Here is an 18,374-nt window from a genome sequence, read left to right on the forward strand (position 1 = left end):
TTATTTATGGCCCAGTCCAACCCTGGGCACCCCACCGACTTTGCTCAGCGTAGGTCCAGAGGTCACCCCGAAAAAACCCTTATTTATTCCAGCACTGGTCACTTTGTTATACTACGCCACTGCCCCAACCCAGAGGCACATTGCAACCAACACCCCCACCTGTATTGCTTAGATTATATTATGTGTGTGATGGATTGCCATTTGGTAAGGGTGTAGAAGCCGTGGCTTTTTTATTTTGATTGATTTAATACAATGATGCAGGTATTTCCATTTCAGAAAGGATAATCTACCAATCAGATTCTCTTTTCATAAGCTCTACGCAGAAAAGCATTTTGTGTAACTGTTTCCTGATGCATCAGTATCCTGATCTGCACTGCATGCTCTACCAGTGGCCCAGAGCAGGTTCAGAGGACACAAGTGCCCATTTGACAGCTGCAGTGACAACAAAGTCTATGCAGCACAGAAGCTGCATTTAGGACATGCAACTGTGTACCAAAATTGTATATTTATGTGAGTTATGTGGGTATTGGTCTGGTAGCAGATAAATAATCTTTCAAAAACCGAGATTGGACCATTAAACCAGGGTTGCTTTAGTCCAATCACCTGTGGGATTTTGCTTTTAAAAGAAGGGGTTTCACACAGCTTCTTTCATTCACTATTGAACAAAAACCTGAGGAAGGTTCATTGCATCTCTGTTGGGAGAGTTGATCTCTCCAAAGTCCTCCACCAGTGAGATGAAGTCTCAGTGTCCAAGGCAGAGTTAAGCTCTGTCCCCTAACCATCACCAGGCAACATTGGGAATGATATACTGCTGAGAAAAGATGTGCCTCTCTGGTAGCCACAACAGTACCCAGGACCTAACTGTGTTGTAGGACACCTCCAGTTGTGTCCCAGCCTCCATACTGCTTGGGAGAACGAGAACATGGACTAAAAATGTTTGCTTGAGCCCCTGAATTGGGACTCACAGTAACCAGTGAACAAAGGCAGCCAAGAAGCCTGTGTTCCTACAGGACTCTCTCTAACTCCTTGGATCACTATAATGCGTGTCCTGACCTGTTCTGTGCCGCACAACACTAGCTGAGCACATCATTTTCTTGGCTAGAAGCACATGCTCAGCATTACATCTGCCAGCTTCGACATGCAGTATGATCTGGTGCTCTTCGCTGAATAATAGCCATCACCTGTCGAACAGACCTTGATGGGACCATGAGACCCAATCATCAAACGCTGCAAAGAACCGCTCAAACTGGTCTGCGCACCCAGTCTGTAGCCTCTTTGCAGGCATACCAACTATCGAACGGACCCTGGTGGCCATCACAAAACAGTCCAGTGGAACCGCACATCCAGTCAATGGGATCTTTGCAGTCATACCAATAGTGGAACTGACCTTGGTGGCCCCCGCAATTCACCCTTCTAATGCATCACATGTGAAGCACAGTTTAAGATCTCTCCCCATCTAGAACAATGTGACCGCTGCTCACGAACCTCTAAATTGCACTTTCAAGCAAGTTCATGCCAGCTGAGTGTGTTGTTGAACCGGCTTGAACCTGAAGATCATCATTACACATGCCGACTTTGAACCACCTCTTTGACCTGCCAGTATCTTTGCTGCAGATCTTCATCAGCAATCGATTAAATTTTCGACCATGAGCGACCACTCAAACCGCAATCTTCAGACACCACGTCCAAGCCATTTCAAAATGGACTGACAGGTGTGGCCCTCACAATCAGCACTTATTTAAACCACAACGAACTTCAGCTTGACCCTAGCTCAGTACCCTGCTCCCTGAAGCCGGTCCATCACTGTTGAACCACAAAGACACATAAGAAGGTACTACTGACTATCAACTATCCCCTTGGTCCAGTTTTGGTTTTCAGTGACTGGGTACTTCACTAATTTCCATCTTACTTTCAAGAAGCATATTGTTTTACAAGAACATTGTGGCAATTACTTACCTTACACCCCAGATTCATTACCCAGAGCTCTGCATGGTGCTATCTCTGGTTATTCTGTTCTTTTCTCAGCAGTGGGTTTTGTGTATTGTTTTTCTATTACGTTATTTTTTTCATATGGTGTGTTAAAGAATGTCTATTTTTATAGAACCTTGATTGGACATTCCCTTTATTTTGGACTGTTATGCTTTGCTGCTTGGGTCGCTACTGAATCACATTCACACCCCTCATGAGAGTGTAGCCTTTCCTCGGCCCATGCTACCACAAAAGGCGAAAGAGATATATCTCTGAACTTTGCCCTATTTCCTTTATAAATGGGACCACTCTTGGGTTGCAGCAGTTTGAGAGCTGTGTAGGTGCTGTAGCATTACTCACCCATATACTCCTGCATGGCAGAAGTCATTTTTCACGTTGGTGGTAGCACTGGGATTTGAGATAGACTGTGTGTGCAGCTTTGTCAGCCAAAATAAAAGTGTGCAACTAACATTATAATAACTGACAAGGTATTTTTTTATTGCCACGATGTGGCTCTGAATGAGTATAGTGCATGACCTCGGAACAGGATGTCTCCACAAGCTCATTGAGAGATTGAGTCACCCATACGGCAAAAAGGTTAGAAAAACTGAACTACTGAGAACTCGCAGAGCATTAAGAGGTGCTGGGCAATTTTGTTTGAATGGGAAACTCACAAAACTTCTAGTGGGGAAGGAAGTATCTCAAGTGGTGGCACCCAATAACAACCTAGGCGCCACATCCCGAATGTCGAGGTCCAACCATTGCACGTGTGGAGTAAACCTTTTAAGTCATATATACATCAGTCCTTAGACTCTCTCTGTCGAGTGGCCGCAGGTAAAAAAGGGCTTTTTTTAATTTTATTTGTTTTATCATATTAGACCTTTATAAAAATCACATATAAAACAATGTATCATTTTACAATTTAAATATATAACATAGCACGTTTCAAGCCCTCTGGAAACAAAGAAAGGCATAGATTTGGCTTAGAGCCTAATTTTGAGTCCTCTAATACATTATCTGTTTTTGTCCATCAAGTCCTATTTAAGATTTCCTGTTTATTCCAAAACCAAGTTCCTAAATCAAAAGAAGGGAAAAAGAGGAAACCAAACAATTGTCACTTTCCTTACCCTCCCACTTTCTCATACATCTCTTTACGAATGTTGTCTTCATTTCCGTTAGTCTCCGTGGAAAGCAGACCAATCTTTGTTAGGACTTGACCTACTGCAATTGTTAAAGCAGTTTTAGACCCCGAAATTAAGCGATTCCAAAAATGTTCTGAACTTAACCATTAAACTCTGTTTAGAGCCCTTGAAAAATAAATTCTAATTTCCCACGTTCCTGCACAGTCTCGAAGCAGGTGTTGGAAATTTAGTTTTCTTGTGTCTGCACACATGTTACAGAGAGTGATAGCTTTGAGTTTTTGGTCTCTAATACTTAGGATTTCGCCTGTATGAATTAGATTTACAGGGTAATTCATAGAATTTCGCAGAAAAGTGTCGCAAGCGGCTGGCGCAGAGTGTCCGCGTGCGATTGACTGCGCCAGGCACGTGCGCTAAAACCGATTTCCGCGCACAGCGTATTCATGGATTTCATGCTCCCAAACCAGCCGTGGCGCAGAGTATCGCAGCGACCCTGCAGCAGCGCCAGTAACGCCCCCAAGAACGCCCTCGCGCAAGGAAAAGCCATCAAAATCGCTAAATCATCGCAAAGGGCTGCGCTAACCCTGGACCAGTTTACAGGGCAGCCAAATAAGGAACGCAAAGCGGGTAACGTGCATATCAGGGGTACACGTGAAGTCATACACGCGATTAGCCAGGGTACGTGTATTACAGGGGTATGCGCGAAGTTTAACACGCGATTGGCCAGGGTATGTGTATTACAGGGGTACGCGGGAAGTTTAACACGCGATTAGCCAGGGTAAGTGTATTACAGGAGTACGCGGGAAGTTTAACACGCGATTAGCCAGGGTACGTGTATTACAGGGGTACGCGGGAAGTTTAACACGCGATTGGCCAGGGTACGTGTATTACAGGGGTACGCGGGAAGTTTAACACGCGATTGGCCAGGGTACGTGTATTACAGGGGTACGCGTGAAGTTATACACGCGATTAGCCAGGGTACGTGTATTACAGGGGTACGCGGGAAGTTTAACACGCGATTGGCCAGGGTACGTGTATTACAGGGGTACGCGGGAAGTTCAACACGCGATTGGCCAGGGTACGTGTATTACAGGGGTACGCGGGAAGTTTAACACGCGATTAGCCAGGGTAAGTGTATTACAGGGGTACGCGGGAAGTTTAACACGCGATTGGCCAGGGTACGTGTATTACAGGGGTACGCGGGAAGTTTAACACGCGATTGGCCAGGGTACGTGTATTACAGGGGTACGCGGGAAGTTTAACACGCGATTAGCCAGGGTAAGTGTATTACAGGGGTACGCGGGAAGTTTAACACGCGATTGGCCAGGGTACGTGTATTACAGGGGTACGCGGGAAGTTTAACACGCGATTAGCCAGGGTAAGTGTATTACAGGGGTACGCGGGAAGTTTAACACGCGATTAGCCAGGGTAAGTGTATTACAGGGGTACGCGGGAAGTTTAACACGCGATTAGCCAGGGTACGTGTATTACAGGGGTACGCGGGAAGTTTAACATGCGATTGGCCAGGGTACGTGTATTACAGGGGTGCGTGGGAATCATCAGACGCGATTAGGCTGGGTGGGTCCTCACAGGTGTTCCCTGTACACCCTCCACGGCCCCTGCAGGCAGCCTACAAAACAGGGGACTACCCTGCACACCTGCTCATGTCCCCCTGCACCCCCACCCCCCAGCAGTGCAGGGGCAGCCTCCACCAGGCCCCCACTCATGTCTCGCACCACCCCCACCCTCCCGCCACCAGGGGCAGCCTCCACCAGGCCCCCACCCATGTCTCCCACCACCCCCACCCCCCCGCCACCAGGGGCACTCTCCACCAAGCCCCCACCCATGTCTCCCACCACCCCCACCAGTGCAGGGGCACCCTCCACCAGGCCCCCACCCATGTCTCCCAACACCCCCACCCACCAGCACTGTGGGGCACGTGGCCAGCAGGCAGTCAGGCAGCAGCAGATGGCAGGTGGGAGCGTGCTCAGGGCTCTGGGGGGCAGTAATTTCGCCTCCTGGCCAGGAGCGTGGTCTCTCGTGTGTGAACGCGTGGACAGCCTGATAGGTAGTGAAATCCCACACGTCAGCAAAGGCCCTTAGCGCGTAAACCCGTCAACAGCAGATGCACGCCTATAGTCACCTGCACGTGCAGGAAATTGTTGCGTGACACGTCCCAGTGTCAAAGCGTGTGATTGGTGAAAATGGATGTACACGTAGAAGTGACAAAGCGTGTGATTGGTGAAAATGGATCTACACGCAGAAGTGACAAAGCGTGTGAATGGTGAAAATGGATCTACACGCAGAAGTGACAAAGCGTGTGATTGGTGAAAATGGATCTACACGCAGGAGTGACAAAGCGTGTGATTGGTGAACGTACACGCCGCGTAAGTGACGCTGTACGTGTGGTCCTGTATATAAGGTACATGTAGAACACCATTTCCTTGTACGTGCTTTTCGTGGAGAGCGAGTGGGTGAAATCTGTACTTCTTGTCGTTTCACACGCGATTTACTTCACGGCGTTTCCAGTTCGTATTCCCTGTTACCTCTGACAGCTTTTTCTCTTTTTTCTCTTTTACTGGTTTACCTGGGCCTGTTCCCTCAAACAGTGTCCCCTTCTACTGTTGTCCTGTCTTCTCAGACAGCGTACACATCTTCTTTTGGCGGGGGTTTAGCCAGCCAAACGCGCTCATTCTTCACGCTCTTTTACCTGGCAGACGGTGAGTCACGCACGTATCCAACTTCTGTGCTTGCCCCGTGTGTAGCCTACCCCTTCAGAGGTCATTCTAGGCTGCGTGTGACACGCATACGTTCATTCTTGTGTTACTGGGTGCCACAGCGTAGTGCAGGTTTTTCTTTCTGCACACGTGGTCTAGGAGGGGTTGCGTGCACGTCATCTCCCTTTTTTGGGCCTCCTGTGCGTTGCGTGACCCGTCATCTTTCCCCAGGGGTTACAATCAGCCGTGCTAGAGCACTAGGGTACAATTACCATCTGGTACCCAACCCCTTTGACCCCCAATTGCCCAGGACAATTGTCTACAGCCACTCCCATACGCACATTAATATCAGTGCCATGGCTGGGAGGCGAGGATTCCGTAAGGGTGGCAAAGGTGGAAGAGCCACAAGTGGTGGCCGTGGTGGATCCGGTAGGGGACGTGGTCGTAACTTGCAGGGTGAGCCTGTCCCCCCATGTGTGGAGGACCAGTCAAGGGCACCCATCATCCCCCCCCCTCCCCCCCTCCCCCCCTCCCGTTGAGGCTGAAGTGGCTGACACCATCCATGCTCAGCCCTTGTTGGACCAGCCCATTGTGGCACCAGACCTGGCTGACTCCATGGCTGACTTCCAGGTCAGCAGGGCTACGACACGTGCGCTGGTGCACGTTGATGCCATCATGCCACGTGGATCTGGGGCAGCAAGGTCATCTGCTGCACCAAGGAGGCAGGGCGGAGTGGCTGCAGGGGCAGCTGCGGCTCCATCCACCCCAGCCCTCACACACCCAGCCAGGACAGTGTCGGTCCTAGTCCATGCTGCTGACATTCCCCCTGACACCATCACACTAGAGCCAATGCCTGCACCAACTCCCATGCTGAGTGTGCAATCCCACACTCCTGATACAGAGTCCACCAGGGCTCCTGCCCCTAGTGTCCAGAGCGGCGCAGGACACTCAGGATCACCACCACCTTCCAAGCGGAAGAGGAAGAGTGCTCGTCCGGCACAGGCTGATGCCCCAGACACGGCTACACAGTCCGGCCCGTCCAGGAAGCCCAGCTTCACGGATGACGAACTGAATGCACTTGTCGAGTATGTGTCCGGACATGACAACGAGATGGTCATTGTTGCAGGATCCAAGACCACACCTGCACAACGCCAGGCACACTGGCAGACCGTTGCGGACATCGTAAGTGCCCTTGGAATCGTGAGGCGCACAGCCAATGATTGCTATAAGCGCTGGAATGACCTAAAGCGCAGGGCAAAGAGTAAGCTGGCCTCAAGTCATGCCGCAACTCTAGTGACTGGAGGTGGGTCTCCAGTAGTAGACATGGAACTCACTCCACATGAGTCAGTCGCTGGGACCTACGTCACGGAGGAACAGATCCAAGGCGTGGGAGATCTGGCTGATTACGAGGCATTGTCCGGTGAGTGCACATGCATGTGTGTGTCATACATGTGCATGGTGTGTGTGTGAGGGCTTCTGTTTGGGTGCCAGGTGAGAGTGTGTGCGCCTCAGTCGTATGGGTCAGCCATGTGCTTCATGCAATACTTCCTGCGCAGCTGCATTTGGCCATAGCAGTATCCCTTCTGCCAACAGTAGACATCTAGCACAACTGCACGCCAGTTGCCCTTGAAGTGTCACCTTGACACAACATATTTGCTTATTTTTCACTGTTCATTCAGTCAGTTTGTTTGCATTCCACCACTTTCACTAGGCATGTCGCTGTCCACTAGTCACATGTCTGACATGGGTATGGTAAAGTGGAGTGACTTTGTTACCTGGATATCATTTGTACACACATGTCCCTCTGCTATTTGACCATTTCAGACTGGCAGCTCCAGGTGAAAAATCTGACCTGTTAGAATCAGAAAAGCTATTACATGCGGGAACTGGACTGAATGAATAGGTGCTGCCCTCCTCTCCATCTTCACTCAATAGCAATGGTACATGCCATCTGTGTGATGGCATGTGTGTTTCACCTGCCAATCACAGGCCAATGTGTGATGCCACTGCCAGGCAGCATGCAGAAAATTTGTTCATCTTCCATCTTGGTGTCATCAGTGTGTGCCATTTGCCTGCACTTCATACGCAGTGAGGGTGCATGCATGGGAGGGTTTTAGTCATGTGGGACATGTGTCAATCAAGTACTGGTTCTCTTGCTTCTCAGCCCTCAATGTGTGCCATGGTGCTAATGCCTGTTTCCATTACTTTGTTTTCATGTCTTTGCAGGGGAAGACGCACCTGATACTGCTGGGGTTGTGGAGATGGTGCAGACCCAGGAGGTGTCCCAGGGCCGACCAACCACCAGTGAGGGACGTGGTGTGGTGGTGGGGGAGAACCCACAAGTGCTGCAGGTCGTGCTCTCAAGGGGTGTCTCTGGCTGCACCTCCCCCGAGCTGTACTCAGGTGTTGATTCGGATGAGACCTACGTGCCGTCGCTGGTGAGTGTTCCAGGGAGGGATTCTGTTCTGTCTCACCCACCTGCACCAGGGTCAGTACCCTCCATGGGGATGTCAGTGTTGGCAGCTACGCCTTCGGTGGTTACGGATGCAGGGTCACACTCCGCGACATCTGATCCTGTTCCTGGGCCAGCAGATCAGAGGGGGAATGCAGTCCTGCAGCCTCAGGCAGTGCCGGCACAGCAAGGCGCAGTTCGCCTTGCCCCAGACAGGTGTGGTGCCCGCCGACGTGGTGGCCGTACGCCACCCGGCAATACCGCATGGGAGCAATCCATTTACGGTATGGCTACCCAACAGGCTGCATCATCCGAGATGATGGCTCAGGCCATGGATAGGGTGGCCACTTCCATTGTCCCCCCAGAAAGGCTGATGGAGCGACTAGAGCAGGCAACCGACTCCATCTGCCAGTCACACAGGGAGGACATGTTGGGGTCCAACAGGGACAGGCGGGCGGCACTGGCGACTCTGCAGGAGGCCATCTCCATTGAGTCCCAGGGCCACAGGGAAGCCCTGAGGCAGGAGCTCCTACACCTCAGGACGACTCTTGTTGAGCTTGAGGCTTCAACACACCAAAGGACAGAACAGCAGCTGGAGCGTCTCACCCGTACGCTCTCAGCTGAGATGCAGGCAACGAGGGCGGAGGTCCGGGCATCCCGTGAGTTGTTGCATGGGGACCTCCGCACACTCATCCTCCAGAACCAGACCTACCACACCCGCATGCTTGCAGCCATGGAGGAGCAGACTAGGGCCTTGCGTGGGCTGCCTCCCATAGTGCAACCACCTCCGGATGCAGCTGCACAGGGTGATAATAGCGACAGCAGTGACACTCCCACAATAGGGTAGCCGTGTGGGCCATGAGCCCATGGAGGTGTTTTATCTTCCCAGGATCCACACAGGTGGGTTCTGGTGTGCATCCTGTCCTCGGACCTCCTGGGTGGCCTCCCCCACACCCCAGGGCCCATCAATGGCCATTTTTGATTTTTTCTTATTTTTATTTTGATTTTGATTTCTTTTATTCCCAATTTTTTTGGGACGATCTGTTGGCTCCGATCTGTTGGCTCCGATCTGTTGGCTCCGATCTGTTGGCTCCGATCTGTTGGCTCCGATCTGTTGGCTTCCGTGGTTCCTGTGGGCATACGCTGCATTGTGGCTGGGCACATGCAGGCTTGTAATGTATTTGGTTCAGATGCTTGGGTTTGAGTCACACACACCCCTCCTGCTTCGCGTTTCCATGGGCTTGCAAAGGGTGTGCCCAAGTGACAGTGAATTACACAGTAACGTTGGACTCCCATGAGCTGTGTGGCCAGTCTGTAGTCAATACTGTGTATACATTCATAGTGCATATTGCTGTTGTGTTGTACACTGCATGTTGCATTGATGTGTAACTCTTCTTCTGTGTCTACCTCCCAATTTGCAGGTCCCGTCCTCAAGTCCACACAAGGACCTCTAGTCTGGCGATGGGGACCATGTTGGCAGCAGTGCACCTACAACTCTACATGGCGCCAACACTGCACAGTTGGTAGTGGTGGGAGTGGAGGCATTTCCAGGTGGTGAGACTACTAATATGTAACATTTTTGATGTCATGTTAATGGTACTACGTGCTCAAGTATGTTGTTGGTCCGGCATTGCTGTGAGCATTTCAGGTGTTGCAGGTTTCTAATAGTGCCACTGTACATAGTGAGAGTGATGTCATGTTGTGGGGATTACTTTGTTTACCTGCAATTAGCATGACATGGCACGGTGTGTCGTGTGGCAGTGCTGGGGTTGGGTTGGCTGACATGGCACTGTCCTCTTGTTGCATTTTGCAAGTGGGTATTCATTTTGGCTGCTTCAATGTGTAACTTCACAAAACTGCATTGGTGGTGTCTGTGTGGGTAGGGATGCACACATTGTGACACTTCCAGGTGAACAATCTCAGGCTGACATGGAATTCCCGGTTCATTCTCCACACATTCAGGATCAGTGTCAGGTTGAGTCATCATTGATTGTCAGATGGAATGTGCCAGGGCAGTGTGCACTCCACAGGGGTGTGATTTCTATGTGAAATAATTAGCCACTAGCTGTGTACGGGCTGCCTCCCCCCGTGCCCTTTCCCCTCCCATGCGCAGCGGCTGTGCATGTGGTTGGGGATGTGGGGCCACCACCATGTCCACGGCCAGGCCCCGGCGTGTTGCAACGTTGTGCAGGACACATGCTGCCACTATGATCCTGCACACTACTGGGGGAGCGTATAACAGCTGCCCGCCAGAACGGTCAAGGGAGCGAAAGCGTGACTTCAGCACTCCGAATGTGCGCTCCACTATGCCCCTGGTTGTAATGTGGGCTGTGTTAAATCTTACCTGGGGTGGCGTGGTGGGGTTCCGAATTGGCGTCATCATGTGGGGGCTGAGAGGGTAGGCACTGTCCCCTGTGGAGGTGGGGATTGGTATCATTGGTGAGGTTGTGACCTTGCTCAGTATCCAACATGCATGCATGTGCAGTGGCATACATACTCACCAAGCAGCCATGTATCGCCATGCCGCCCAGCTTCTAGGTCCCGGCTTAGGGTGGACATTCGGTAAATGAAGCTGTCGTGGGTGGAGCCGGGATAGTTGGCATATACTGAGGTGATGATTCCCTTGGCATTACATGCTACCTGCACGTTGATGGAATGCCAGTGCTTGCGGTTCCTATAGATGTGCTCAGATGCCCTGGGGGGACGTAGAGCCACATGGGTGCAGTCGATGGCACCTAGCACTTTGGGGAATCGTGCCACTGCGTAAAAATCCAGGGCGGCAGCATGCCTTTCTGCAGGTGTTCTGGGCAGGTATATGTGCCTGCGGACTGATGGGCGTGCAGTCATGATGTTCAAGACCTGGTGTAGGCAGCGTGACTGGGTGGCCTGTGACACCCCACCCACTATGGCACTTGTCCGCTGAAATGATCCAGTGGCTAAGAAGTGCAGTACATTGAGGACCTTCTCCAGGGGGCTGAGTGCTTGGGAGCACAGGGTGGGTGATGTGAGGTCATCCTCCCACTCACTCACCAGGTCCAGTATGATGTGTGGTGGAAACCTGTACCTCCCATACACCTGGTCATCAGGCATCCCGAAAAGGCTGGTTCTGGGTGTGAATATTCTGGCCCTGACTATCCTCCTCCTCCTCCTTTGGTAGCCCACTGCCACTGCTGCTAGGAACGGTATGTTCATCCTGGCGTCTGAGCTTGTTATTGTTAAAGTCCGCAATTTATGCTTAGCGCGTGTTCTAGGCGAGCGTGTGACCCGCGCACCCCTGGAATCCTGTTCCCAGTCCAATAGCGTGTGGAAATTCACACGCACCACGGGATACAGCGTGTGACCCGCGCACCCCTGGAATCCAGTTCCCAGTCCAATAGCGTGCGGAAATTCACACGCACCACGTGATACAGGTTCGCTGACGTACTTGCGTGTGTAAGTGGCCGCGCACCCATTAAATACACGTACATAGGCCAATCGCGTGTACGTGCACTTTTGTCCAATTACACGCGATGACACTCTGACGTGCAGTATCTCCACGTGTGCCCCGTCATCACGTGCTGAGTGGGGAACACCCGTGCGGGTCACGTCACAGACGCGCTTACGCGCTGAGGGACTCTGGTCCAATAGAATCGCGTATGCGTGCTGACGCGCTTACGCGCTAAGGGCCTTTCCTCGGATTTCACGCTGACGTGCAGGATTTTCACGTGCCAAATCACTCCGTATCAAGCTGGCCACGCGAAAACACACGGAAGCCCACGCTCCTGCCCAGAAGGCCGAGTTACTGCCCCCCAGTGCCCCGAGCAGCCTCCCACGTGCCATCTGCTGCTGCCTGCCTGCCTGCTGCCACCGTGCCCTGCCATTTGGTGCCTGCACATCAGCCATCTGCAGGGGTCCAGTTGCTGTGTCCACCCCTGCTGGAACTGAAGACTCCCGACTGGTATTACATCGCTCCACAGCCCAGCCCCAGGACCCAGTTGCCCACCCACACCTGCCTCTGGGGTTGCCATGTCGGGCACTTCCACATCTGGCACCAGTGGCAACCCCAGGCCAGAGGGGCAGAGGGGCACCAGCTTCACTGTCACCGAAGTTGGTGTCCTGGTGGAGCATGTCCTGGGGCAGTATGATGCCCTCTTTGGATCGTCCCGCGCCAGCAAGGAAGGACGGCAGAGGATCTGGGCCGACTGTGTGGTTGCCATCAACGCGGAGGGGGTGGCAACCCGCGACGTCCTGAAGATCAAGAAGCGCTGGGAGGACTTGAGGTCCAGGACCCTTGTGAAGGCCCGGCGCCTCGTGGAGGGGGGCCGGGGCCGCATGAGTACCATCCAGATGAGGGTCCTGGAACGCGTACGCCCAGCGCTCCACGCCCAGATCCTTGAGAGGGAGGCCCGTCTGGAGTTGAGCGGTAAGTGTCCATGCATTACTGTGTGAGACAGGGCATGTTGCGGTGTGCTGGTTCTATGATACTTGCCTGTATGTGTGCCATAGGCCATGTATGCATGTATGTGTGCAGGGACATCATGGTAATGCATGTGCGACCAGTGATGTGTGATGCACATGGTTGTTGCATGTGTTGAAATGCCGCATGGGGAGCCCTAATCAGATTATGAACATGAGAGCATGCCAGTCTCTGTACCTGAACATGGGTGGGGGTGAGGGATGGGTGCTGATGCCAGGTACATATATGGTAGCCATGTCTGTGTGCCTGACCTGCGTGTCTGTGACTTGTGCATGCCATGGATGCATGACACATGTGTGTGACAATGCAGAGATTCAGTAAAGCAGCAAAATTACCCTTGTATCCGCTGTGTTTGGTGTGTTTGGGGCCAGATGGATGTGACTGAGGTGAAGTGTGTGCATGTGATGGGCATGAGGCATGATGCATGTGAGTTACATATCATTGAATGTTTCAAGAGTCCATTGGACATGCATGGAAATGTCCATGGCATGCACCATGCCTGTTACTGTGTGTGTTTTGCCTGGACTGACCCATGTGTTGTGGAGGGACATGATGGAAGTGTACTTTGACAGTGGTGCTCATCTGCTATTGCTTCCTGTCTAGGGGACCATTGTACAGTGCCCTGATGCTTGTGTTCTTTGTCTCCCTCTACGCAGCGGCTAGTGAAGAAGAGGGCGGAGACGGCGCTGTGGAGCAAGGCGGCGGGGATGCCCCCACGGCTGCAGCGGAAGGGGTGGGTGAGCCCCCACAGGGGCCTGCTACGGTGGGAGACGGTGAGGAGCCATCCAGGTTGGTGGTTTGCACAGAGGAGGAGGAGGCTGCCACTGGGGCACACATGGGGCCTGGTGGGGGCATCCCCGCTGGTGCAAGTGGTGCAGTCCAGGGCCAGGGGCAGGAGGCAGCACAGGTCACCGTGGAGGGGCCTGTGCATGTCGCTGTCCCTGACCCTGTGAGTGCACCACCATGCACCAGCAGGGATGCCCCGTCCCAGGCCTGTCCGCAGGTAGAGGGGATGTCCATGTCACCTGACTCCCCTCCACCTGCGGACGTGGGAACCCCTGGCCGTGCGGAGAAGGTCCTGATTGGGGTCGCGTTGCGCACGGCTGTGATTCGTGATGCCGTGCATGCTTCCCGGGAGGAGCACGCACGTCATCACGAAGTGCACCGTGCCGACGTGGCCCAATTGGGATCGGCCATGTTCGGGGGTTTCCTGCATGTGTTGGCCAATGTGGCGGCCCTCTCCTCCTCTGTGCAGGCTATCCACCAGTCGTTCTCCTTGCCGTCTTCCAGCCCAGATGCCACCAGGGCCCCCTGTGGACCTGCCCCGACCAATGCAGCCAGCTCGGTGGGGATCCCATCCCTGCCACAGTCGGGAGTCAGAGATCCAGCAGGGGTGGACACCAGAGCAACTGGACCCCAGCAGATGGAGGATGTGACGGCATCATCGGGCAGGGCACGTGCACGATGGCGTCGGTGGTTTCCATCAGCCTGGATGCCGTCGTGCTGGCACAGGCAGTTGCGTCGGAGGCAGCAGCAGGCTCAACGTGGGAGGCATCATGGCTCGGGGCCATCAACATCAGGGGTGCAGGCATCGGCCGGAGGGCAGGAGAACCCTGGAATGGGAGTGGCTTCCGTGTGGGAGAGGTTGTGCCAGCGGATAGGTGCGGAGCGGCAGCGGGCAGAGGAGGAACGGCTCACGATGGTCAGGGCGGAGGACTCCATGCGGAGGGCGCTGAGGCGGGCTGAGTGCCTCGAGGGTCTTCGCAGGGAGTTTGAGCTTGACACTGCGTTATCCCTGCGGGACCTCGGGGCCAGGGAACATGCCCGCCTCCAAGCCATTGACCAGGAGTTCGATGATGCCCTGGCCCATAACAACAACCAGTGAGCCGTCCGAATAGCCCGCTGCCTTTGTATATAGTTGTATAGTTAGGGTTAGGTTTCCTTTGTTTTTTTGAATTTTTTTTGGTTGCGATTGGACAATGCACCACTTTTTTGTATATAGTTCCCTTTTTAGTTAGTAGTCAGTTAGGTTTAATTTGGTAGGGCTCATGGACCCAGGATGATCTTCTTAATTGGCTTATTTTAATTTTTCATAATTTTTTCTTGGACATTCATCTTGTTTTGTTTGATTTGCTTTGTGTTTTTTCTTATTTGCTGTTCAATACATATTATTTTTTTAATCTTCAATGTGTCGTATCATCTCATTGCTTTCAGGCATGTCATGTTGGGTGTTTTGTCATTCACTTGCAGCCATTGTGTGTGACAGACATGTGTTAAATTGCATTATTTAAATTGGGGGTGTAACATGTAATTGCCTTTGATATGTGGGTGGGTGTGATAGTTGGTTGGGCCTTTTGGCAGGGGAGGATGGGCATTACGGACATGATTGGGGAATGTTGGGACCCAGGTGCAGGGGGGCATGGATTGGACATGGGTGGGGGCCTGCTGGCAGGTGCCCCACAGTGCTGGGGGGTGGGGGTGGTGGGAGACATGAGTTGGACATGGGTGGGGGCCTGCTGGCAGGTGCCCCACAGTGCTGGGGGGTGGGGGTGGTGGGAGACATGAGTGGGGCCCTGGTGGAGGGTGACCCTGCACTGCTGGGGTGTGGGGGTGGTGGGAGACATGAGTGGGGCCCTGGTGGAGGGTGACCCTGCACTGCTGGGGTGTGGGGGTGGTGGGTGACATGAGTGGGGGCCTGGTGGAGGGTGCCCCTGGTGGCTGGGGTTTGGGGGTGGTGGGAGACATGAGTTGGACATGGGTGGGGGCCTGCTGGCAGGTGCTCCACAGTGCTGGGGGGTGGGGGTGGTGGGAGACATGAGTTGGACATGGGTGGGGGCCTGCTGGCAGGTGCCCCACAGTGCTGGGGGGTGGGGGTGGTGGGAGACATGAGTGGGGCCCTGGTGGAGGGTGACCCTGGTGGCTGGGGGTGGTGGGAGACATGAGTTGGACATGGGTGGGGGCCTACTGGCAGGTGCCCCACAGTGCTGGGGGGTGGGGGTGGTGGGGGACATGAGTTGGACATGGGTGGGGGACTGCTGGCAGGTGCCCCACAGTGCTGGGGGGTGGGGGTGGTGGGAGACATGAGTTGGACATGGGTGGGGGCCTGCTGGCAGGTGCCCCACAGTGCTGGGGGGTGGGGGTGGTGGGAGACATGAGTGGGGCCCTGGTGGAGGGTGACCCTGGTGGCTGGGGGGTGGGGGGGTGGGAGACATGAGTTGGACATGGGTGGGGGCCTACTGGCAGGTGCCCCACAGTGCTGGGGGGTGGGGGTGGTGGGGGACATGAGTTGGACATGGGTGGGGGACTGCTGGCATGTGCCCCACAGTGCTGGGGGGTGGGGGTGCAAGGGGACATGTGTTGGTGTTCATTAGTTCAAGGAGACATGTGCCTTTGCTGGGGGGCATGCCCATGTTGGGTGGGCTGCCTGCGGGACATGACCAGGGATGCAGGGTAGTCCCCTGTGGTGTGGGCTGCCTGCAGGGGCCGTGGAGGGTGTACAGGGTACACCTGGGAGGACCCACACTGTCAAATCACATGTGGGACTCCCCGGCACCCCTGAAATACACGTACCGTGCAGAAATCGCGTGTAAAACTTCCCGCGCACCCCTGTAATACACGCGCCCAGGCTATTCGCGTGTGGAACTTCCCGCGCACCCCTGAAATACACGCGCCCAGGCTATTCGCGTGTGGAACTTCCCGCGCACCCCTGAAATACACGCGCCCAGGCTATTCGCGTGTGGAACTTCCCGCGCACCCCTGAAATACACGCGCCCAGGCTATTCGCGTGTGGAACTCCCCGCGCACCCCTGAAATACACGCGCCCAGGCTATTCGCGTGTGGAACTTCCCGCGCACCCCTGAAATACACGCGCCCAGGCTATTCGCGTGTGGAACTTCCCGCGCACCCCTGAAATACACGCGCCCAGGCTATTCGCGTGTGGAACTTCCCGCGCACCCCTGAAATACACGCGCCCAGGCTATTCGCGTGTGGAACTCCCCGCGCACCCCTGAAATACACGCGCCCAGGCTATTCGCGTGTGGAACTTCCCGCGCACCCCTGAAATACACGCGCCCAGGCTATTCGCGTGTGAAACTTCCCGCGAACCCCTGAAATACACGCGCCCAGGCTATTCGAGTGTGGAACTTCCCGCGCACCCCTGAAATACACGCGCCCAGGCTATTCGCGTGTGGAACTTCCCGCGCACCCCTGAAATACACGCGCCCAGGCTATTCGCGTGTGGAACTTCCCGCGAACCCCTGTAATACACGTAGCCCGCTCCCCCAGGCCCGATCGCGTGAGGAACTTCCCGCGAACCCCTGTAATACACGTAGCCCGCTCCCCCAGGCCCGATCGCGTGAGGAACTTCACGCGAACCCCTGTAATACACGTAGCCCGCTCCCCCAGGCCCGATCGCGTGTGGAACTTCACGCGAACCCCTGAAATACACGTAGCCCGCTCCCCCAGGCCCGATCGCATGAGGAACTTCACGCGAACCCCTGTAATACACGTAGCCCGCTCCCCCAGGCCCGATCGCGTGAGGAACTTCACGCGAACCCCTGTAATACACGTAGCCCGCTCCCCCAGGCCCGATCGCGTGAGGAACTTCACGCGAACCCCCGTAATACACGTAGCCCGCTCCCCCAGGCCCGATCGCGTGAGGAACTTCACGCGAACCCCTGTAATACACGCGTAGCCCGCTCCCCCAGGCCCGATCGCGTGAATAACTTCACGCGAACCCCTGTGATGCACGTACCCTGCTAATCGCGTGTGACACTTCCCGCGCACCCCGGTATACATGCACACGTATTTTTTGTCAGCGGGTGTCCGTGTTTGTGGGTACCCCTTTGCACGTCATTTTTCCTGGAGGGCCACAGTATGGGACATTCATCATGGCAGTATATAGGTGCTATTTGTTGGCGCACCTTTTGGCGCACATTTCTTACAGCTGCAGAGACGCTACCGCCTCCTTTCTTGTGGCGGTCGTGTTTGTGCCTGTGCGCTGGTTTGAGCGTGCGCTTTTTTCCCCTATTCTATTCCATGAATACGTGTTGTAGGCGAGCGTGTGGGCGTTCCGCGCACTTGTGCCCTGTACTTCCCCCGTGACGCCCACGTTTTGGCAAGTTGTTCCCCATTCCGAGTGTTACGCCCGTGTTCCGCCTACTTTTATTGCGTGCGCCGCGCTATGTGCGAATTTCGCTGTGGCCTGTGCGATTTTCGCTGTGACCTGGCGCACGCTGTTAGATGGCCTGTGCGCCAACGTGCGCCAACGTGCGCCGCGCACTTTTTTATCGCACATCCGCTGGTTTTCTCGCGCACGGCCTTCCATGAATCGACGTGCGCTGCTTTTCGTGCGATTTTCGCACTTGCACTGCGATTTTCGCTATTCCACTGCGATTCGCACGTTTTTGCCCACTTGCGCCGCACTAATTATTCCATGAATCGGCCTCTTAGTCTTGTTCTAAAGAATATTTTTCTTGAATCACGATCAGGATGTCTTCGTAAGTACTTTGGTAATCCTCCCAGCTGTTTTTCTTCAGTCAACAAGCCATTCTTTGGTTTTACGAGCCGCATTTCTGTCCCTGTTTTGATCTAGTCTGTTATTTCAATTTCTTTCTTTACCTTTAATGGGTTTTCTTTCAAAG

Source organism: Ambystoma mexicanum, chromosome 9 (assembly GCF_040938575.1).
Source record: "Ambystoma mexicanum isolate Mex_15411 chromosome 9, UKY_AmexF1_1, whole genome shotgun sequence".
In the NCBI taxonomy this organism is placed as follows: Eukaryota; Metazoa; Chordata; class Amphibia; order Caudata; family Ambystomatidae; genus Ambystoma; species Ambystoma mexicanum.